General features: G+C 36.8%; 1 protein-coding gene across 13 annotated transcripts in view; it reads right to left on the reverse strand.

Moving 5' to 3' along the window:
* CNTN4 (contactin 4) overlaps positions 1–25,690 on the reverse strand; it is a 916,127-nt gene that overhangs the window by 245,798 nt on the left and 644,639 nt on the right. The window lies entirely within an intron of this gene.

Below are 25,690 nucleotides of genomic sequence, written 5' to 3' on the forward strand. Positions count from 1 at the left end.
TAGTTTGTCACTTTTCTTAGATATGAATGTGAGTTACTCATTTTCCAAGATTCATTCATTACATGAGTCCTTTCAACTTCCCATAATATGAAGCTCCATGTGACTTTGCTCTTTTCTCCTTGTTGGGTCCTCAGTAACCATGATCAAGGCAAAAAATGGTTACCTTTTTTCCCTATTATTTATTACTAAAAACTATGCATGAAATAATTCCATACTAGTAGCCAAAATGAGGTAATCACAGAAGTCTGGAAATTTGGCAGTTGAAATAAGTAAGTCATTCTTGGGACATATCAGTAAGAAATAATACTAAAAAGGAGGAGGGCGGGGGGTGGGGGTGAATGGGTGATGGGCACTGAGGGGGGCACTTGATGGGATGAGCACTGGGTGTTATTCTGTATGTTGGCAAATTGAACACCAATAAAAATAAGTTTATTATTTAAAAAAATAAAAAGTGTTCCTCAAATAGTAGTGTTCAAGAATTGGAAAGAAAAATCATTTAGGTCCTTGATAGTTGCAACTATCTTTGATTAAAGCAGTACTATACCATATTTCATGAAGGTAATCATCAACAATTAAGGGCCCCAAATCCTAAAATAAAAGATGCAGAAAAAGCATTTGAAAAATTTAAGTATATGTTCATGATAAAAACTCTAAACAAAGTGGGTTTAGAGGGAACATACCTCAACATAATAAAACCCATATATAACAAACTCATTGCTAACATTGTATTCAGTTGTGAAAAACTGACAGCTTTTCCTCTGTGATCACATACAAAGCAAGAATGTCCACTCTCACCACGTTTGTTCATCAGTACTAGATCCTAGCCACAGCAGACAAGAAAAAGAATAAAAACATTCAAATTGCTAAGGAAGAAGTAGAAATATGTAGGGATGAAGTAGAAGTAGAAGTAGAAGTAGAAGTAGAAGTAGAAACATCTAGGGATGATATATATGACACAAAGAAAATCCTAAGGACTCCACTGAAAAGCTATTAGAAATAATAAATGAATTTAGTAAAGTTGCAAGATATGAAATTAAAATACAGATATGTTACATATCTATACACCAATTATGAAGTAGCAGAAAGAGAAATTAAGAAAACAATTCCATCTGCAATTGCACCAAAAAGAATAAAATACTTAGGAATAAACTTAACTAAGAAGGTGTGAGATCTATATTCTGAAAAGTGTAAGACGCTGGTGAAAGAAACTGAAGACAACACAAATAGATATTCTGTGCTCATGGATTAGAAGAATTATTATTATTAAAATGTCCATACTATGCAAAGCTATCTATAGACTCAATGCAATCCCTATCAAGATACAAACAGCATGTTTCACAGAATTACAACAAATAATACTAAATCTTGTATGGAACCACAAAGGACCCTTATTAGCCAAAGCAATCCTGAGAAAGAAGAACAAAGCTGGAGGTATCACAATCTCAGAATTTAAATTATATTACAAAGTTATAATGATCAAAAGAATATGGAACTGGCACAAAATAGATATATAGATCAATAGAACAGAATAGAGAGCACAGAAATAAACCTACACTTACACAGTCAATTAATGTATAACAAAGGAGGCAAGCATATATGATGGGGAAAAGACAGTCTCTTCAACAAACAGTGTTTGGAAAATTGTACAGCTACATGCAAAAGAATGAAATTGGACCAGTCTCTTACACTGTGCTGCACAAAAATAGATTCAAAATAGATTAAAGATTTAAGTGTAAGATGTAAAAGCATAAAACTTTTAGAAGAAAGCATAGGCAGTAATCTCTTTGACATTGGCCTTAGCAACATTTTTCTGAATATGTCTCCTTAGGCAAGGGAAACAAAAGCAAAAATAAACTTTGGGGACTCTATCAAACTAAAAAGCTTTTGAAAAGCAAAGGAAACCATCAACTAAATGAAAAAGCAATTTACTGAATGGGAGAAGACATTTGTAAGTGATATATCTGATTAGTAGTTAATATCCAAAATATATAAAGAACTTATAAAACCCAATACCATAAAAACAAGTAATCCAATTAAAAGATGGGCAGAGGACATGAATAGACATTTTTCCAAGGAAGACATTCGGATGACCAATAGACACACGAAAAGATGTTCAACATCACTCATCATCAGAGAAATGCAAATAAAAAACCTTATACCTGCCAGAATGGCTAGTATCAAACAGGTAAGAAACGAGTGTTGGCAAGGATGTGAGAAAAGGGAACCATTATACACTGTTGGTAGGAATGTATATTGGGGTAGACACTATGGAAAACAGTATGGAGTTTCCTAAAAATAGAAATATATGATCCAGTAATTCCACTGCTGGGTATTTACACAAAGAAAATGAAAACACTAACTCAAAAAGACATATGCACCCCTATGTTTATTGCAGTATTATTTACAATAGCCAAGATATAGAAGCAGCCTAACTGTTCACCAATAGGTAAAGGGATAAAGAAGATGTGGTTAAAAAAAAAAAAAAGAAGAAGAAGAAGAAGAAGAAGATGTGGTGTATACTACGAATGGAATATTAGAGAAAAGAATGAGTTCTTGCCACTGTGACAATATGGATAGACTTAGAGGGTATTATGCTAAGTGAAATAAGTCAGACAAAGAAGGACAAATACCACATGATTTCACTAATATATGGAATTTAAAAGCAAAACAAACAAACAAAAGCAGAAACAGACCCATAAATATAGAGCACAAACTGATATTTGCCAGAGTGGAGAGGGATGGAGGGGATGGGAAAAAGGGGGTAAAGAGGTATGGGTGATACAGGCTTTTAGTTAAGAAATGATTAAGTCATAGGAATAAAAGGTACAGTATAGGAATAATAGTGTTAATGTTGTTGCATGGTGACAGACTTCTACACTTGTGGTGAGCACAGCATTATGTACAGAGCTGCTGAATCACAATGTTGTATACCTGAAACTAATGTAACGTGTGTCAACAAAATTTCAATTAAAAAATTTGTAAAATAAAACCAAACTCTATTTTTCTATTATAGATGGAAATAAAGCCAAATGTTCATAAGTTAAAGCAAGAGTTGGAGAAATATCATCATATCACTAATAGTACTAGTGAGGTCTTAAAGCTTGCTTTTGGACCTTATCTGCCAAGGTCTTGTAGGTTAATAGCAGAGATTAATAGCTTCGCGGAATAGGTAAGATGATTAACTAGCCTTCATATAGCTATGGAAAAAACACAGAATTGTGATAGGAATCCGGAGTGAAATGTGTGATCTCTGTTTCTAGCAAGTAAACCTTTCCATTTAGGATGAAACTAATTGTGAAGTTTTTTTCATTTGAACTCTGGCATCCTGTTTACAGCATTTTATACAAGGTTAGCTTTCTTCATTTCATTGACTGTAATGTTGAAATAATTCAGCAACTGAACTTGCTGCTCCCCAGCAACCATAATGAAAACAATAATACTTCCCCAAGGAGGTTATATGTCTCAGGTCATTGCTGGTGTGACAGAGATGTCCCTATCTTTTATGAAAGCTAAGCTCTGCTTTGCAAATCTTTATGCACTAGGGGAATGTTCCCATGAATACTGGCATTTCAGAAACTGTGTTTTTAAAATACACAGTACATATATACCCCTATATTAATTTTATGGGTCTTATTATTATGATACTCATTTTAAAACTAAAAATTAAACTAAGGATCTTTCTCTTTCTCTCTCAGGGAAGACAAGATTCTGAGTTAAAATAAAATACCCTTTAATATTAGAAGTGATTGCTAAGTAAATGGAATTGGTTGTGACAGGTGTCTCATAGTAAGACGATTTCTGTAGCTGATTCTGTGTGAAGGACTTCCATATTTAGCTCAATAATGCCATGAGAATTCAAGTGCATTTGTTAATTCACTTTTGCTTAAGAAGTTCACAGTCTGAATTAGTACATGTTCAGCAGCAAACTAAAAGATGCATAGATCAATTAATTTTGGATGCTTTAAAAACATATCATTCAAAAGGGTGCCTGGGTGGTGCACTCAAGTAAGTGTCCAACTCTTGGTTTCAGCTCGGGTCATGATCTCAGGGTCCTTAGACTGAGCCCCATGCTCAGCTCAATGCTCAGCTTGTGGTCTGCTTGAGACCATCTCTCCCTTTCTCTTTGCCCCTCCTCCCCATGCTCACGTACCCTCTCTCTAAAATAAACAAACAGATCTTTAAAAAACCATATCATTCCAAATTAAAAGTAATATTAATAGTCAAGCAAATTAATATTATTTCTTTTAAGCTAGAAGGACTATGGTCCCTCAAATGACCCATCCATGAAATAAAGCTTATATAGTCATTATCAACAAAGTTATGTACTAAAATCTCTTTTGTTTGATTCAAGTAGTCCAACAGTGCTCACCACAAAAATGTCCAATTGAGATCCATACTGGGAGAGCATAGGAAGCATCTAAGTATATGGAGACCAGGTATAGTGGGCTGAATGGTGACTCCCAAAAAGATATGTCTGTGTCCTAAGTCCCAGAAACTATGAGTGTGAATTTATCTAGAAAAAGGTCTTTGCAGAAATAATTAAGTTAAGGATCTTCAGATGAGAGGATCATCTTGGATTATCTGAGTAAGACCTAAATCCAATCATGAGAGTCTTTAATAAGAGTGGGGCAGAGGGAGATGAAATATTCTCACAGGGGAGAAGGTCATTTGAAGACAGAGGCAGAAATGAGAATGACGTGCAGGAATGGCAGAGCTGCCTCGAGGAGCTGGCAGGAGGGAAGAAGCAAGGAAGAGATTCTCCTTACACCTAGTAGAGGGAGTACATTTCTACCAAGTTTTGGACTCTAATCTCCTTAACTGTGAGATAACACCTTTCTATTGCTTTAAGCCATCAAATTTGTGATAATTTGTTAGGGCAGCTTCAGGAAACAAATGCACCAGGTTTTCATTTTCTTGCCAAGTGAACTTGGGGGAAGAGTATTTGTAGTAGCCTCAGTTCACTTATCTTTTGAAAAGTGGTTTCTGAACTACATAATGAAAAAAAAAAAACAAACAGATAATAACAACAACACTAACACCACTACCATCATTTGCAGAACTCCTTACAATTATCTTGTGAGTTGTGTTCTAAAACCCTTATTAATAATCTAAGAGAAGTCAAATGGTTCGTCTTTGTTGAAACAGGAAGTTTGTAGAGACTCAACCTTTGATCTTCCTTTTCTCCTTTTGTCACTGAATACATAATATGTTTAGGACACTGTGATAGCTCTGATGATGTGGAGTTTAGAGTCTAGCATTATTACATTATTATTAGAGTCTAGCATTATTATATAAGCAAATATTAAATAAGCAACTAAATCCAATCTCATTTGAATTTTATAACTGAACTAAAGTAATGATACCTGTTACTTGTGCAAATTAGTGGTGGCAGATACTGATTATTATGAAGAATTTATCTCTTTAATGTACAGAATTTGCATTAAAGGTAAAATTTTCCATGGAACAGAAAAAAGTCTAGAAAATGTACAAGTTATAAATGGCAGGAAAAGACAACTCACTGGTCATTGTTTGAACCGCTTTTGTGGAAGGTAAATAGTTTTATGATAGATACCAAACTCACTCCGGTACAAGAAAAATCTGTTGAATAAATCCATATAGTAATCACAGAAAGCAAAGCAATTTTCCTAGACTTATGACCTGGAGACTGGTTTGCCTAGCACGTTAAACAGAAAGTTCTCAAGCAGAACATCTCACACTAAGTTTGTCAGCTGGGGGCTTGAGTCACATAGAGCACATCTGCCCACTTAGGCCCTTACTTTGCATGCTTGACCAGTTCTGCTCCTCTGTCTTCTGAGGAGGTTGTAAAGTGACTATCCTTGAAGGTCTTTTGGAAAAAAAAAATAGCAAGCATCTGTCCTAGATGGCTGAGTCATTCTCCTGATTGGAAAGAAGCAAGCTGGCCCAGATGATCTCCTGAGATCTATTATGGCTTGATGCGTCTTACATTTTAGTTCTTTTAGCCACAGTGAATCCTTTCAGATGGCTACAGATACTGAAGGGGGAACCTGGCCAAGAGAGGCAGTAGCATTGAGAACATAAGAATCTGATAAACTTATGTTCAGATTCTAACTTTGCCACATACTGTGTGACTCCAGATGGTAACTGCTCCTATTATCATAATCATCATCGTTATTAATTCCACCTTCTCAAACAAAAAGCTACCTTGCTTATAAACCTACCAAATGACTGGAAACCATAAACATTTCCCTTGTCTGATGTAGCCAGAATCATGAGTTGGGTACACAATGAAAAACCCACTCTTCATTTTGCAACCTGACATGTACCTTTTCAAGTCGTTTCCAGGTTAGTTTCTTTTTCCCCTTTGCCTCGCTACATTGTTTTTCGGATTTCCTGTTTTCTATCAGAAGGAAACTTCTGAGTTTCATCCACTTGGGCAACCATGTCAGGGCTAATAAGACCTCTCAGGCATGGCAACTTGATAATGAGGATAGTACAACAATAATAAATAAACATTATTCCATACTTTACATGTGTCAGATATTTAACCCTTGCAACTGCCCCCATGGATTAGGTATTATTACCATTACTGTTGTTATTATTGTTTCACAAATGAGCTAATAGATTTCAGAGTAAAGGATATGCCCAGAGGCATACAGCTATAAAGGGGAGCCAAAATTTGATCCTCTACCATCTGGTTCTAGAGACTTCCTTCAAAGGGTCAGACAAATTCCTAGGGATCCTGAGTCAATATCAAGACTAAAAGGATACAACATCATATGGAGTGAAGAATTTCCCTTATTGGGGAAATTCTTAAAGCATAAAGAGAAAAAAAAAAAAACACATGCAAAAGTACAGACAGAATCAACTATTTTTCTTCTTTGTTGTCATGTCTCTTAGCAAACTGATATGCTGAATTTTGTAGATCAAAAGGGTGGGAGAATCAACCCAAGATGTGTTGTGCCTGCCAAATATAATGATTAAAATGAAGTGAATGCTATAGAAAGAGCACATATGCTCTGGTCTGGCTCAGTTTTCACCTCTCTATTGGGCTTATATCTATCCCCATGGTTCACCCATTCATGCTGCCTGCCTGGGTTGTACATGGTTTTGGGCTTCTAACTTCTGAGAGAACAATAAATAGTGTTGGTTGTTATTATTCCAATTTTCTAAATGTCTGCAAGTAAATATTTCAGCAGGCAATGAGATGAATATAACCAATTATATAACCCAAAATTGAAAATCATGGTACAATAGTCTATTCTCTGACAAATATACACTCAGAAAACCAGAAAGGGTTATGGTTAATCAAAGACTATACTGACCTTTTCAGAGGAATTATGCATGGCACCTTTATTATAAATATTGTAAGATGAAAAAGAAGTAAGAAAATTATAGGGTTCAACCAACTAGAGAATGGATTCATCATGAACATTCATTAAATGTCAACCTGGTGGATTAGGAACAGCAGTAATTACCCTGCAGTGATCGAATGATATTTCAAAATGCCAAAAATTGATTTTTTCAAGTAACAATTCTTTTATAGTCATGAGTTCAAATGCTGTCTTATAACATGGGACACATGAGATTGGTTTGAATTTTTCTAAGCTTTAGAAACCTTTCAGCACTAAAATATTGGTATTTTCAAGTAATCTAAAGAAAAGTTTTGAAAAGTTTAAAAGGCTCAATCCTATACAGAAAAATCACAATTACTTTCTATCTACTCCCTTTGGCTCCTACTTTCTCCTCTCATTCCTTCTAATCCTTAGATCCCTACAAAAATGACATACCTCTAGAGATAAAGTCAGGGGTGGGGGCAGTGTGAACACCATAGGCATAATGGGGTAAAAGGAGAATAGGAAACCCTAATAATGGCATTGGGACTAGCTAACAACTGTAACCTTCAAGATTCATTGCCTCTAGGGCTTCAATCACCTTTGCCTTTATAATTAGGAAATTGGATTAGTGTTCTAAGGGATCTCTTACATAGCCAAGTAAACTCATGGATCAGGCCAGGGCATTTAACAGAAACACAAAACTGATTCCAGGTCACTCTTTTACGCTAAGATTATGATCTCCCTTGAAAGCACTTCATAAACATAAAGTTACTTTTCCTCACCACAGGGCTCTAGGATACATGTCTTCCTTTCTTTTCTTTATTATGCATTAGAGAGCAAAGAGATAAAGAATAGTAGTAGCTTATCCTGGAAACCATGGGGAATGAGCACTGAAAGGATTTTCAAAGTGAAGTGTTACTGACTTTTGGTCCCTGAACTGAATCATGATACCTGGTCTCCTGTCTGCTCAGTGGTATATTATAACTTCTTTGAGAAACAGCCAGAATTTTCTGGAGCTTAGGCTAAGTATTTATTAGGGAAGTAGCACCTGTTATGAACAGTATATTCCTCCCTATAAATAAAATAAAATTTAAAAACCCATACAATCAGAAGATAGAAATCTGTTATGGGTATGTATTTTGAACTCTTTATTTTTACTAGGAAACCATTTAATGCAAAGGTAGTCTATGTATGGAAGGAAGACTAAGGGGGTTAATACAGTGTTCCCCAGGTATCTTGCTCACTTTGCGCAAATATCTTTAGGATATGACTTAGACCTGATTCACAGTACAGTATTATTGGTCGTTTTCCCTTTTTTTTTTTTTTTCGTTTTCCCATTTTTTTTTAAAGTTTGTGGAGTGTTTTAGATTTATTTTTTTAATGATGATAAACTTAGAAGATGGTATTTTCCCCATAGTTTTAAAAGGAGATTTCAGATGAAGGTTATAGAAAAATAAAGAATATAAGTAGTATTTACTGAATTCAGCAAGTTTGAACTCACTGGAATTAAGATTTAAAGTACCTGTATTCCTTGCTTAGGTTTCTGGCAGATACTCTATTTCGATTGATCTTATGGCGCATTGGTTTCTTTCTTTCTTATTCGAGGCTAACTACTCTGTCTATATGTCTTTTTTATTTCTCCTTTTTCTACTCATTTGAGATTTTGGCAGGATCATATCTAATTTTCCTCCTGCTTTTCAGAGTTCCCAATACAGTGTCATGTGCTCAGTTGGTATTTAAATGTAGATCAAAATATCCTACTTAACCTGGGCTTGTAATTGTGAGCAATAATTAAAATTGGCAAAGCATTCATACCGACTGAAGTTTATAATGTGGGAACTCTAAAGATTATAAGATTATTTAATTCTGTATGATAAACAGCATCACAACTTTCCCTCTTAGGAAATGAAAATGTATTATTACAGATGTGAAAGTGGTATATTTTCCACCAATGTAAGGATGGAATTTTATTTTATTTTTTAAAGATGTTATTTATTTATTCATAGAGACACACAGAGAGAGAGAGAGAGGCAGAGACACAGGCAGAGGGAGAAGCAGGCTCCATGCAGAGAGCCCGACGTGGGACTTGATCCAGGGTCTCCAGGATCACGCCCTGGGCTGCAGGCGGCGCCAAACCGCTGCGCCACCGAGGCTGCCCAAGGATGGAATTTTAAAAGCATAAGTATGTACAGGGCTATAGCAAGGATTAGAAATACACTTGCCTACAGCAGTAAAAAACAAACATTAAATAAGTGAAGTAGGCTGGGCTTAACTGAATATTACATAAAAGACCAAAGTGGTTAGAAAGATATACCTCACCTAGAGGAGCTTAAAGGCAGCCATCGTTGCTAAAAATTCTAAGTCTTTAAGAGAAGCTTGAAATCCAACTTATCTTCTGGAGAAACTATTTTAAAAAATCCTTTATTCTTAAGCAGGACACCAAATATAAAACATCAAAAAGAACTAGTTCATACTGAAATCAATCAGGGTTGGAGGGTCCAGAACCTTTTGGAAATCGTAAAGGTGCTTATTGAAGGAACAGACTGGGGGTGAGGAATTAGTTTCACAGAGCCTAACTACCACGAATGATCTCTTACACAGAAAAAGGTACGTGTATTCAGGTACTAAATGTTTAATACAAGAAAAAGACATTAATATTAGTTACTATAGCTTGAATTGAAACTATTTAAAAACATTCTGTTTCAACTTGGCCCTGAAGATGTAGCTTTATAGGACAATTAGTTTTATCTTATTCTCATATACAATACTATTATATAATACTCAAAGAAATACACACCACAACTAGCATCATAGTCAATGACGAAAGACTGCAAGCTTTTCCTCTAAGATTAGGAATAACACCAGGATGCCAAGCTCACCACTCTTATTCACCATAGTACTGGAAGTCTTAGCTAAATAAATCAGGTAAGAAAAAAATATATAAAGGCCTCAGGTAATAAAAGATCTCTACTCTGAAAACTGTTGAGACATTAGTGAAAAGGGTCAAAGAAGATAAAAATAAATGGGGAAGTATCCTATGTTCATGGATCAGAAGAAGTAATATTAAGTAATTAATATTGATAAAATTTCAGTACTACTAAAATCCGTTTATGGATTCAAACTAGATACTCACATATAAAAGAGTACAATTTGACCCCTACCTTCTACCCTCAGAAAAACTGACTCAAAATAAATTAAGAACTTAAATGTAAGACCTGAAACCATGAAACTCTTGGAAAAAATAGGAAAAAAGCTCCTTGACATGAGTCTTGGTAACGATTTTTTTTGAAATATACCTAAAACATAAGCAACAAATAAAAAAAATAGTGATGCTAAATCAAACTAAAGAGCTTCCACAAAGCAAAAGAAATTATCAACAAAGTGTAAAGACAACTGGTGGAATGGGAAAAAGTATTTGCAAACCATGTATATGATATAAATATATAAAGAACTCATATAACTCAAAAGCCATAAGAAACCCCAAAAATCCAATTAAAAAATAGGCAAAGGACTTGAATAGCTATTTCTCCAAAGAAGGTAAATGAATGGCCAACAAGTATATGTTCCAAAAGGAACAAAAATACTAACTCAAAAAGATATTTCTGCACTCTCATGTTCATACCAGCATTATTTATAATAGCCAAGACTTGGAAACAACCTAAGCGCCCAATGATGGATGACTGAAGAAAGAAGTTGTGATACACACACACACACACACACACACACACACGGATATTATTCAGATGTAAAAACAAGGAAATCCTACCATTTGCGACAGCATAGGTGGACCTTAATGATGTTATGTTAAGTGAAATAAGTCAGAGAAAGACAAATACTGTAAAATCTAACTTACATGCAGAATATAAGAAGTCAAATTTTCTATGACCTCACTAAAGTCATAGAAAAAAAATCAGATTTATGGTTACCAAAGGTGGGAGGGGGAAATTGTAGGAAGGTAGTCAAAAGGTACAAACTTGCAGTTACAAGATAGATAAGTACCAAGATGAAATGTACAGCATGATGGTTGTAGTTAACAATGCTGTAGGATATAGGAAAGTTGTTAAAAGAGTAATTCCTGGAAGAAGTTCAAAATGGTAGCATAAGAAGGTCCTGAACTCATATCCTTGCATGGACACAACAAATCCATGGCTATGTATAAAATAATTTACTCTGGAAAAGACGTGAAAAATATCTGAAGAGTTCCTCCACAACAAAGTATTAACAGGCCGGATCTGGACCATAGGAGAGGTAGAAATGGGGTCCTGCCACCCGGGTGTAGTGACCCATAGGAGGGAGGGAATCGAACAAATACGGAGTTTCTCCTCTGAGGAGTGAGAGGTTAATGTCAAATCAGAGACTTCAACAACTGGCATGTGAAAGAGAGATGAGTCCCCAAAACATCTGGCTTTGAAAACCAAAGGGGCTTATGTCCAGGAGAACCACAGGGCTCCAGGGAATACAGTCTGCTCTTACAAGTCTTATGAACATACTCACTTACCCTTCGGATCTAGCACAGAAGCAGTGTTCGAAAAAAAAGATCCTGGATCATACAGGAAACTCATTTGCTATTCTTTTTTTTTTTTTTTTTAAGATTTATTTGTTTATTCATGATAGACAGAGAGAGAGAGAAAGAAAGAGAGAGAGAGAGAGAGAGAGAGAGAGGCAGAGACACAGGCAGAGGGAGAAGCAGGCTCCATGCCAGGAGCCCGACGGGAGACTCGATCCCGGGACTCCAGGATCGCGCCCTGGGCCAAAGGCAGGCGCTAAACCGCTGAGCCACCCAGGGATCCCCTCATTTGCTGTTCTTAAAGCATTTGTCAGAAGGGCAGTAGCCTGTTAGGACTCTCTTTGGGGACAGAGCTGCTAATGGGTGACAATTTATGATCTCCCTCTACCTTGTCAGTGCCGCCATTGGTTGGTCCCATTTTTGTACTCTCCCTTTAAACTATGGTAGTGGGTGTGCACTACCCCTAGGGAAACGCAGATTGAAATCACAATGAGATACCATCTCACACCTGTCAAAATGGCTCTTAACAAAGAAAAATAGATACCATGTTGGCGAGGATGTGGAGAAAAGGAAATCCTCCTGTACTGCTAGGGGGAATGTAAATAGGTGCAGACATATTAGGAAACAGTATAGAGGTAATGGGCAAGATGGTGGAGGAGTAGGGTCCCCATGTCACCTGTCCCCACCAACTTAGCCAGATAACTTTCAAATCATCCTGAAAACCTATGAATTCGACTTGAGATTTAAAGAGAGAACAGCTGGAATTCTACAGAGAGAAGAGTTTGCGCTTCTAACAAGTACAACCCATTTTTAGCCACTCTGCACTGAGCAAAATGACTAGAAAGAAGAACTCACCCCAAAGAAAGAATCAGAAACAGTACTCTCTGCCACAGAATTACAGAATTTGGATTACAATTCGATGTCAGAAAACTAATTCAGAAGCGTAATTATAAAGCTACTGGTGGCTCCGGAAAAAAAACCATAAAGGATTCAAGAGACTTCATGACTGCAGAATTGAGATCTAATCCGCCGAAATTAAAAATCAATTAAATGAGATACAATCCAAACTGGAGGTCCTAACGATGAGGGTTAATGAGGTAGAAAGAGTAAGTGACATAGAAGACAAGTTGATGGCAAGGAAGGAAGCTGAGGAAAAAAGAGAAAAGCAATTAAAAGACCATGAGGAAAGATAAGGGAAATAAATGACAGCCTCAGAAGGAAAATATGTACGTTTAATTGGGGTTCCAGAGGGCACTGAAAGGGACAGAGGACCAGAAAGCATATTTGAACAAATCATAGCTGAGAACTTCCCTAACTTGGGAAGGGAAAGAGGCATTCAGATCCAGGAGATAGAGGGATCCCCCCCTAAAATTAATAAAAACTGTTCAATACCTCGACATTTAATAGTGAAACTTGCAAATTCCAAAGATAAAGAGAAAATCCTTAAAGCAGCAAGAGACAAGAGATCCCTAACTTATATGGGGAGAAATATTAGATTAACAGCAGACTTCTCCAGAGACCTGGCAGGCCAGAAAGGGCTGACAGGATATATTCAGAGTCCTAAATAAGAATAACACACAGCCAAGAATACTCTATCCAGCAAGCCTCTTATTCAGAATAGAAGGAGCTTCCAAGATAGGCAGAAACTGAAAGACCACCAAACCAGCTCTGCAAGAAATATTAAGGGGAACTCTGTAAAATAAAGAGGAAGCCCAAAGAAATAATCCACAAAAACAGGGACTAAATAGGTATTATGATGACACTAAATTCATATCTTTCTATAGTAACTCTGAACGTGAATGGGCTAAATGATCCCATCAAAAGACGCAGGGTTTCAGACTGGATAAAAAAGCTAGGTACATCTATTTGATGTCTACAAGAGACTCATTTTAGACCTAAGGACACTTATAGCCTGAAAATGAAAGGCTGGAGAGCCATTTACCATTCAAAGGTCCTCAAAAGAAAGCAAGGGTAGCAATCCTCATATCAGATAAATTAAAGTTTATTCCAAAGACTGTACTAAGAGATGAAGAAGGACAGTATATCATACTTAAAGGACCTATCCAACAAGAGGACCTACAAATCATGAATATGTATACACCTAATGTGGGAGCTGCCAAGTATATCAATCAGTTAATAACCAAAGTAAAGACATATTTAGATAAAATACGCTGGGATCCCTGGGTGGCGCAGCGGTTTAGCGCCTGCCTTTGGCCCAGGGCGCGATCCTGAACCCTGGGATCAAATCCCACGTCAGGCTCCCGGTGCATGGAGCCTGCTTCTCCCTCTGCCTGTGTCTCTGCCTCTCTCTCTCTCTCTCTCTCTCTCTCTGTGACTATCATAAATAAATAAAAAATTAAAAAAAAGATAATAATACGCTTATACTGGGAGACTTCAACACGGTGCTTTCTTCAAATGACAGATTTTCTAAGCACAACATTTCCAAAGAAACAAGAGCTTTAAATGATACACTGGACCAAATAGATTTCACAGGTATATACAGAACTTTCCATCCAAATGCAACTGAATACACATTCTTCTCAAGTGCACATGGAACTTTCTCCAGAATAGACCACATCCTGGGTCACAAATTAGGTCTTAACCAATACCAAAAGATTGGGATTGTCCCCTACATATTTTCAGACTATAATGCTTTGAAACTAGAACTAAATCACAAGAAGAAATTTGGAGGAAATTCAAACACATGAAGGTTAAAGACCATCCTGCTAAAAGATGAAAGGGTCAACCAGAAAATTAGAGAAGAATTAAAAAGATTCACGGAAACTAATGAGAATGAAGATAAAACTGTTCAAAATCTTCGAGATACAGCAAAAGCAGTCCTGAGGGGGAAATACATCGCAATACAAGCATCCCTCAAAAAATTGGAAAAAACTCAAAAACACAAGTTAACCTTGCACCTAAAGGAACTGGAGAAAGAAGAGCAAATAAAACCTACACCAAGTAGAAGAAGAGAGTTAATAAAGATTCGAGCAGAACACAATAAACTAGAGACCAGAAGTACTGTAGAACAGATCAACAAAACCAGGAGTTGGTTCTTTGAAAGAATTAATAAGATAGGTAAACCATTAGCCAGCCTTATTAAAAACAAAAGAGAAAAGACTCAAATTAATAAAATTACGAATGAAAAAGGAGAGATCACAACCAATATCAAGGAAATACAAATGATTTTTAAAACATATTATGAGCAGCTATACGCCAATAAATTAGGCAATCTAGAAGAAATGGACGCATTTCTGGAAAACCACACATTACCAAAACTGGAACAGGAAGAAATAGAAAACCTGAACAGGCCAATAATCCAGGAGGAAATTGAAGCAGTCATCAAAACCCTCCCAAGACACCAAAGTCCAGGGCTAGATGCCTTCCCTAGGGGATTTCTATCAAATGTTTAAAGAATAACCAAAGTAAAGACATATTCTACTAAAGCTGTTCTGAAAGATAGAAAGGGATGGAATACTTCCAAACTCGTTTTATGAGGCCAGCATCACCTTAATTCCAAAACCAGACACAGACCTCACCATAAAGGAGAATTATAGACCAATATCCCTGATGAACACACACACAAAAATTCTTAACAAGATACTAGCCAATAGAGTCCAAAAGTACATTAAGAAGATTATTCACCATGACCAAGTGGGATTTATCCCCGGGATGCAAGGGCTGGTTCAACATTTGTAAAGCAGTCAATGTGATAGATCATATCAACAAGAGAAAAAACAAGAACCATATGATCCTCTCAATAGATGCAGAGAAAGCATTTGACAAAATACGGCATCCATTCCTGATCAAAAACTCTTCAAGGTATAGGGATAGAGGGAACATTCCTCAGCATCTTAAAAGCTATCTACAAAAAGCCCACAGAAAATATTCTCACTGGGGAAACACTGGGAGCCTTTCCCCTAAGATCAGGAACATGACAGGGATGTCCATTCTCACCACTGCTATTCAACACAGTACTAGAAGTCCTAGCTTCAGCAATCAGGCAATTCAAAAAGAAATAAAAGGCATTCAAATTGGCAAAGAAGAAGTCAAACTCTCCCTCTTTGCAGATGACATGATACTGACCCAAAAGGGGCAGCCTGGGTGGCTCAGCGGTCTAAGCGCCTGCCTTCCACCCAGGGCGTGATCCTGGAGTCCCAGGATTGAGTCCCACATCAGACTCCCTGCATAGAGCCTGCTCCTCCCTCTGCTTGTGTCTCTGCCTCTCTCTCTCTGTCTATCATGAATAAATAAAATCTTAAAAAAAAAAAAAAGAAAACCGAAAAGACTCCACCCCAAGATTGCTAGAACTCATACAGCAATTCGCCAGTGTGGCAGGATACAAAATCAATGCCCAGAAATCAGTGGCATTTCTATACACTAACAATAAGACGAAGAAAGAGAAATTAAGGAGTCAATCCCATTTACAATTGCACCCAAAAGCATAAGATACCTAGGAATAAACCTAACCAAAGAGGTAAAGGATCTATACCCTAAAAACTACAGAACACTTCTGAAAGAAATTGAGGAAGACACAAAGACATGGAAAAATATTCCATGCTCATGGATTGGAAGAATTAATATTGTGAAAATGTCAATGCTACCCAGGACAAGTTACACATTTAATGCAATCCCTATCAAAATACCATGGACTTTCTTCAGAGACTTGGAACAAATCATCTTAAGATTTGTGTGGAATCAGGGATCCCTGGGTGGCGCAGTGGTTTAGCGCCTGTCTTTGGCCCAGGGCGCGATCCTGGAGACCCAGGATCGAATCCCACGTCGGGCTCCCAGTGCATGGAGCCTGCTTCTCCCTCTGCCTGTGTCTCTGCCTCTCTCTCTCTCTCTCTCTGTGACTATCATAAATAAATAAAAATTAAAAAAAAATACTTTAAAAAAAGATTTGTGTGGAATCAGAAAAGACCCCGAATAGCCAGGGGAATATTGAAAAAGAAAACCAGAGCCGGGGGAATCACAATGCCAGATTTCAGGTTGTATTACAAAGCTGTGATCATTGAGACAGTGTGGTACTGGCTCAAATAGAGACACATAGATCAATGGAACAAAACGGAGAATCCAGAAATGAGCCCTCAACTCTATGGTCAACTAATATTCAACAAAGCAGGAAAGACTATCCACTGGAAAAAGGACAGTCTCTTCAATAAATGGTGCTGGGAAAATTGGACGGCCATGTGCATAAGAATGAAACTAGACCTTCTCTTACACCACACACAAAGATAAACTCAAAATGGATGAAAGATCTAAAATGAGATAAGAATCCGTCAAATTCCTAGAGGAGAATAAGGCAACACCCTTTTGAACTTGGCCACAGCAACTTCTTGCAAGATACATCTATGAAGGCAAGGGAAACAAAAGCAAAAATGAATTATTGGGACTTAGTCAAGATAAAAAGCTTCTGCACAGCAAAGGATACAGTCAACAAAACTAAAAGACAGCCTACAGAATGGGAAAAGATGTTTGCAAATGACATATCAGATAAAGGGCTAGTGTCCAAGAGCTATAAAGAACTTATTAAACTCAACAGCAAAGAAACATGAACAGAAAAATCATGAAATTATTAAATGGGCAAAAGACATGAACAGAAATTTCACAGAGGAAGACATAGACATGGCCAACATGCACATGAAAAAATGCTCCGCATCACTCACCATCAGGGAAATACAAATCAAAACCACTATGAGATACTATCTCACACCAGTGAGAATGGTGAAAATTAACAAGACAGGAAACAACAAATGTTGGAGAGGATGTGGAGAAAGGGGACCCTCTTGCACTGTTGGTGGGAATGTGAACTGGCACAGCCATTCTGGAAAACTGTGTGGAGGTTCCTCAAAGAGTTAAAAATTGATCTGCCCTATGACCCAGCAATTGCACTGCTGGGGATTTACCCCAAAGATGTAGATGCAGTGAAACACCGGGACACCTGCACCCCGATGTTTATAGCAGCAATGTCCACAATAGCCAACCTGTGGAAGGAGCCTCAGTGTCCATCGAACGATGAATGGATAAAGAAGATGTGGATCTATGTATACAATGGAATATTACTCAGCCATTGGAAACAACCAATACCCACCATTTGCTTCAACGTGGATGGAACTGGAGGGTATTATGCTGAGTGAAGTAAGTCAATCAGAGAAGGACAAACATTATGTGGTCTCATTCATTTGGGGAATATAAAAAATAGTGAAAGGGATTAAAGGGGAAAGGAAAGAAAATGAGTGGGAAATATCAGTGAGGGTGACAGAACATGAGAGACACCTAACTCTGCGAAACGAAGAAAAAGTGGTGGAAAGGGAAGTGGGGGGGGTGGTGACTGGGTGATGGGCACTAAGGTGGGCACTTGACGGGATGAGCACTGGGTGTTATGCTATATGTTGGCAAATCAAACTCCAATAAAAAATATACAAAAAAAATACAAGGAACAATCTGAAAAAAAAAAAGGGAACAGTATCGAAGTTCCTCAAAAAATTATAAATATAAGGGGTGCCTGGCTGGATCAGTTGGTAGAGCATGCGACTCTTGATCTCAGTGTTGTGAATTCAAGCCTCACACTGGGCAGAGAGCCTACTTAAAAAATAAAAATTAAAATATAACTACCATATGATCCAGCAATTGCATTTCCAAGTATTTGTCCAAAGGGAACCAAAACACTAATTCAAAAATATGCGTGCATCCCTATGTTCACTGAAGCATTATTTATAATAGCCAAAATATGGAAACAACCTAAGTGTTGATCACTGGATAAATGGATAAAGAAAATGTGGGATACACACACACACACACACACACACACACACAAACACACACACTCACAATGGAATTACTATTCAGTCATGAAAAAGAATGAAATCTTTTGCCTTTGCAACAACATGGATGGACCTAGAGGGTATTATACGAAGTAAAAGAAGTCAGACAGAAAAAGACAAATACTATATGATCTCAGCTTTATGTGGAATCTAAAATTAACAAACAAACAATACAAAATAAGGGAAAAGTCTTAGGTGTGGGATTGCTAGAGGGGAAGGGTGATGGGAGGGTGGGTGAAATAGGTGAAGTGATCAAGAGATACAAACTTGCAGTTATAAAATGAGCCATGGAGATCTAATGTGTAATATGGTGACTATAGTCAATAACATTGTATTACAAACTAAAAGGATGCTAAAAAAGTAAATCTAAAAGTTCCTATCATAAGAAAAAAAATGTGAATTTGTACGGTGACACATGACAAGATTTAGTGTGTTAATCATTGTGCAATGTATACAAATGTGAAATCATTATACTGTATACCTGAAACTAATATAATGTTTTATGCCAATTACAAAAAGAAAAAAAGAGTAGATCCTGAGAACTCTCCTCATAAGGAGGAATTTTTCTTTCATATTCATTGTATTTCTGTGAAATGATGGATGTTAACTAAAGCTATTATGGTAATCATTTCACAACATATGTAAACCAAATCATCATGCTGTATACCTTAAACTTATATAGTGATGTAGGTCAACTATTCCTCCAGAAAACTAGGAAAAAGTATAATCCTGTTTATTTCTCTTTGCAAGGTATACATTATTTTACTCATTCATGTAAAGGGAATACTGAGGTTTTGAGAAAATTAAATGATTTGCCTAAAGTTAGCTATATCTACTAAGTAAAGAGCCACCATATGAACTCCAATAGGCCTCACTCTAAAGTTTCTCCTCTTAATATCTCTTTTCCTCTGACATAATTATTAAAAAGAAAAAAAAAAGTAAAATCGACTTCTAATTAATAACCAACTGCCAGAAAAGAAAACCACAGAATTTTTTCAGTCTCAATTATTTCAACATACTGACGTCAATGAAATTATTACTGTAACTCCCTGTCCCCCCAAATAAAATCACACAAACAGGGCTTGTTTTCTGAAAATGCTTTCATTGTCAATTATATTTAAAACAATAACTTTGTTGATCATTTAATCATCTGAAGTAAAGAAATGCCACTATTGGATATTAAGAGGCTAACACATAGCGAAGAATCTGAGCTGCAACTATAATTTGTTTCTAAGCAACTAATAGTGAAAGTTATAAAGTTGATTCTACCACAACCTATAAGAGGCAGCATTACAGCCTTGGGAATATTGCGAGAGTCCTTAACAGTATAATGTGAGTAATTTGCTTTTGCTACTATCATAGATAAATTATTTTGGATCTGCTTGGTCAAAGCTCTAAAGAATTCTCATTAAAAGTCAGCTATTATCGTGTGTGTTGTTTTCTTCTCCTCTCTCCCAGATTATACTGAACCCAACTGTATTGGTTATTCCGTGCATTATAATACATTGAAAAGAATCAGCATGATAAAAACAGATTCATTTAATAACTAGGGGAAAGGAGTTCATCACTGTAATAGTTCCATTTCCTGTCTGAAACAGCACTTATTAAATGTAGTCATGGTTGCAGTAAATTAAAAATTTTATAATGGATATGAGGGAGAGCAAGAAGGATTTTAAAGGGTTCTATCTGCTATAAACAGGGAAAAACAGTAGTGAAATTTGAGTGGTCTTAGGTCTGATAGCTTATAAGATTTTCAGGCACAAATTTGCTTTTAAAAGATCATAGTGGAGGCTCATGTTTTGGGAACAGAAATTATTTGGCCTAGAGGAATACTATTCAATTAACCAAATTTAAAATCTTTAAAATAATTGTATCATGTATACACACACATGGAATATAGATGATATGAAGAGTTTCTAGAACAGATTTTTCTTAAAACTAGAAGGTAGGTACTATCAGAAAAAAGAATACATACAAGTACAAAGTAATAGGTTAAGTTACTGAATGAGAAATACACACTTTAGGAGGATTCATAGAGAAAACAAAGACACAATATGTGCTTCAGAACATTTTGAAAGATGTTGGTCATTTTGTAAATAATTTGTATTGTGTAAAAGGACATACATTTGAACTGCCTGCTTGCGGATGTCTTGGGCAAGCTCTTCTGATGTGCTGTGTATTAGAAATCCTGCACTGCAGATCAGCAGAGCCCACTCTGCTACTTACTTTTATGAAGACTCAGTTTATAGTAACTGAGGAAGCTGAGAGTAACCTGAGTAACCTGATCTGAGGCATCAATTGGTCTTCCTGCCCTTTGATGCTGCCAGAGAGGGTCGGGCACACCTGGCCTGGCCTCAGATGGGCAATCGATGCCAGGCACATTAACTAAAGCAAACTTTTATCCAGCCAAAGGCATATGAACAGCTGTACCTCCTAGTAGAGCCTCCAAATACAATACTGGAAATGTATTAGCTGAAGATCTTTCCAGTGGTAACCATGAGTCTTACTATCTTTAGTCCTTCTTCACTAAAATTAGGGAAAAAAGCACACCTAATATGAGATAGATATAGTGTACTGAGTAGTTTTATTTTTTCCCCTTATATCAGAAGTAATCATCAATGACATAATTTCTATTTGAATATTATATAAAAATTTATTTTCTTAAAAACAAAAAGGGCCTGTAAACTCAGATTTATCATGTCACTCTTGGAATAAAAATTAGGGATTCCCAATATATCAGATATATTGTTTGGTCTCTACAATATTTGCCTAAAAGATCAAATGATGAGGCTATGTCTATCTCCAGTTAGCAAATAGAGATAACCTAGGTCTTTCTACTCAATGGGCTCAGCAAAACTTATTAAATAAAATTTAATGCAGTGAACACCTATATTATCATCAGATATTTGAGCACTGGCTGTCTAGTACAAAGCCCAGGTACTAGAAATCAAAGATGAGGAAGACCGTATTTCCTCCCTTGAAGAGTTCATAGCCTACCAAGTCCACTGAGGGGACAGGGCAAATTGACACAATAAAGATGCTATGATACAAGTACATACAAAACATAAGTTCTACTTGAAGAACACTATCTCAATCAATAAATATCTGCTAAGTGCCTGTATATGTCAGGTCCAATGCTAGGCGTTGGTACCACTGAAGCAGTGAATATGAAAGAAAAGGTTCTTATCCTCATGAATCTTATAGCGAAAGAGACAGACAATAACTTAGTAAATAAAAACAAAATGAAATGGTCAGATATGATAATTATTGCTCTGTTGGAGAATTTTTTTATATTATAGAGATATGATGGGGCATGGCTTTTTAGAGGGTGGTCAGAAATAGTGTGCTTCCACAGGTACTCTACATACAGAAATGTTTTGTATGGGGAAGAGGGCAAAGGTGAGAACAAGAGAAGCAGAAGAAATATGGCTTGAAACAGAGCTGCAAAAAAGAACTGGCTGGAAAACACTAAGCATATTTGAATTCTGAAATAAGCCAAAGCAGTGCCCTAAAGGAATCCATGTGAACATTTAATTGTTATAGTCAGTGTACAAAGCATATGGATCATATCATACAAGATTAATGCTTTTAAGATGCAAAAGCAAACCATCACTTATGCCTGCTGGAAAGTCATTACTGTCCCACAGAGCATATGATGAATAAAGAACACCAGCAGGTGGCTGGGTGAACTTTACAAGCACAACCAGTCTCTTGCAAAGCTGAAAACAACCATCTCTACTTCCAAAGAGAGCCGTTCAATCTATAGTTGAAGGAGAATTGACTTAAGAATCCTGAGAGCCTTGTAAGAACGCAATAGGCTATTTGTAAATCTTTCCAAAAAACATGGGTTTCATGTTTTAGCTGGTAAATGGAAATAATAGTATTAAATAAATACCTTTAAACCACATGATGTTGGCTCATACTCTGGCACACACTAGTTCCAAAACTCCTCTAACATTTATCCTTTCATTAATCTTTCCAAATGAAAGCAAAGAGATAAACTTGCTAGTATGAAAAAGTATCATATGTTCTATTTTGCTGCCTTACTCCCACCCACCTTCTATGTCTGGCTCACAATACAAAGTATGTTGATTCCTGAGGCTTTCTAAAACTCAAAATATATGAAATATTAGTTGGTGTCTAGACTTGACAAGAGCTGACAGAGTAAAGGGTAACCAATATTTGTCAGTCAATTTGTAGAGGAGAGGAGTTCTTCCTTCACTTTGGTGTGCACAAGAAGAAAATGAGTGACTGGTTACTTTGAAAGTAGAGAAGAGAATGGGGAGTGATATGAAAGAGTGAAAGAAGAATTGCTGTTGAAATGGTCATTTGATCAGAAAGCAACAAGCCTGGCATATAAAATGCAGACAGGAGTTAGCACTGACATTTCTCCTCTGGATTAGCACTTGTCTCAGTCAAAAGCCTCCTGAGTTGAGAGGAAAGCTTCATTATTACCCAACACTAGAAATTAGGTAACCACCTAAGCTCTCAATGCCTGCAGGTTGTTCAGTCTCATCTTTATCCAGAATCACACATGCATCACCTTTCTGAGGTCTTCCTCCCTTTCCAGGTGTTCTTAAATAATTCTGCAGAGCTGTATCATGGAAGATACCCACTAAGAATGGTCCCTTCTCTACCTACTCATAAGAGCAATATATAAAACACAACTTAAATGAGTTAATACTGGGGCGCCTGGGTGGTTAAATGTCTGCCTTCAGCAGTGCCCTGGGATGGGCCCCATATTGGGCTGCCTGCTTAGCAGAAGGCCTACTTCTTTCTCTCCCTCTACCCCTCCCCACTGCTCCTCCTCTGTCTCAAATAAATAAACAAAATCTTTTAAAAAAATGAGCCAATACCATCATAAAATAAAAAAGCACCATCTTTAAACTTGAACAAAACTGAACTCTGTACTACTAATGAATGAAAATTGTATCTTTTAAGTTGTAGTTTCAGTCTATTAAAATATGCAAATTTCTGTCAACTTGAAAAAAAAATAAAGCAAAACTTCCTTTGACTTTATACTCCTTTTAGCTACATCCTTGTCTTTCTCTTTCCTCTTTTGGTCTTTGCTTCCTCTACTTCCTCACTTCCCATCTACTCTTCACTCCATGTACACTTCACCTTCATCTGGATACTGTCCTCAGTTCTACTTGAAATCACCCTGGCAAAAGTCAAATCCATGTTGCCAGATTCAGTAGATATTTTTCATTTCTTTTATTTGATTTCTCATTTCTTTGCTGCTTTGCACATTTTCAACCACTCTCTGAAAATGTTTATCTGCCTTCTTATAATTCCTACGTCGTATGTGTCTACCCTCTAGTCTCCTTTGTGGGTTCTCTCAACTTTGCCTACCCTTTAAAAACTAGTGTTCTCCATGATAGACTTGGCCTGATGCTCTATAGCATCTCATGGGTAATCTGAAACTCTTCCTGATTTTAATTCTAACTTTTATGTTTGTGTCTACTTACTGTAAATCTTCCATCCTGTGGATGTATTATCCTCATAAGTTCAAAAGTCTGATTAGCATAGACATACATACTTGATTGTCTTATGGATAAGGTGATTCTAGATCCTAGTTTTCTGGAGATAATTGTGGTTTACATTTATTGTCCTGGCAAAATTATTCATAATGACCTTTTTTCATACTAATAAGCACTCAACTTTGCACGATAAATCATAAAACTTGGTATATCTTAAATTTGCCACCCACTGATCTCCAGCCCTAATCTGATTCCAAACTCACTCAATGGTAACCCATCATGCAAGACAGCAACTTGGGAGTCATTCTACACTCTTCACCCCCTCTCCCCACCCTCAATCATACCATCCACCAAATTCTGATGGTTTTACTTCATAAATATTTTCCAAATATGCCTTCTTTAATTCTACTACATTTGTCTTAGGATAGACTCTTATAATTTCCTGCCTGGAGTATTAAAAAGTCACCATAAGTATTTTCCTAAGCTCTGGAATTCCAGTCCCTTAAGCGTACCTTCCAGAATGAAGCCATATTAATCAATATCTGAAATATAAACTTGGTTATAACACTCTGTTGCTTAAAAAGCCTTCAAAATCATCACCAAAAGGCTAATTAAGCTCATTAGTGCATCAAGAAGGCCCTCTCTGACTTGATCCTTTCCTCCCTGACTTGATCTCTTTCCAGCCCCATCACCTCTCATTTCCCAATTTACATTTGACAACCTTGAGATATGGAGTGTTTGTGTGCACATGACCTGAATATCCATGAAGTTGGGCTTTTCTGCCTTTGTAGCTCCTGCAGCACAAACACCATGCCAATTCTCCTGGCCTCTTCAACTTCAGTCATCATCTCTTTGAGTAGCCTACTGGGCACTTCAGAATAGGTTATTTGTTGCTCCTTCATGCTTCTATATTATAAGGTACACATTTGATGTCTTTTCATTTATCACACTGTATTCCATAATTAATAATTTATTAATATCTTTTGCCCTTCTTTCCTACTAGAGAGCAAGATCCCTCTTGGTCATTTTTACTTTTTAACTTCTTTTTTAGATCTTTTCCTACATTCATTTTCCAACAATGCAGGTCTTACTTTTATAAGTAGAAGGAAATATTCTCACATACTTTGTTTCAGTGGATCCTTAAAAGAGTCATTGATATTGATATCACACCATTACACAGAGAATAAAACTGAGGCTTAGAGAAGTGTAATGGTTTATCAGATGGCTCACAGTGGGGTGGCATAAGTGAGACAGAAGAGCTTGCCACATAAATAATGTGGGTAATTCTACCCACCATGCCACTTGATGGTCAATTTTCCATACTGCATTAAAGACAGGGAACCCAAATCTACCTTATTACTTAGGATCATTATTTACAGGCTTCACACAGAGGGAGTACCTTGCTATGTTTTCTAGTATTTAAAGATACCTATTTCTCAAATGACATTGTTCTAAACTCAAGCTAATGTTTTCATTTGATACTGAACCAAGGAAACAGTTACTTGTGTATCATAATCCTGGTGGGGAAAAAATGGCATACCTGCTTCCAATGTGGGCATG

This window comes from Canis lupus, chromosome 20 (genome assembly GCF_011100685.1).
Source record: "Canis lupus familiaris isolate Mischka breed German Shepherd chromosome 20, alternate assembly UU_Cfam_GSD_1.0, whole genome shotgun sequence".
Taxonomy (NCBI): Eukaryota; Metazoa; Chordata; class Mammalia; order Carnivora; family Canidae; genus Canis; species Canis lupus.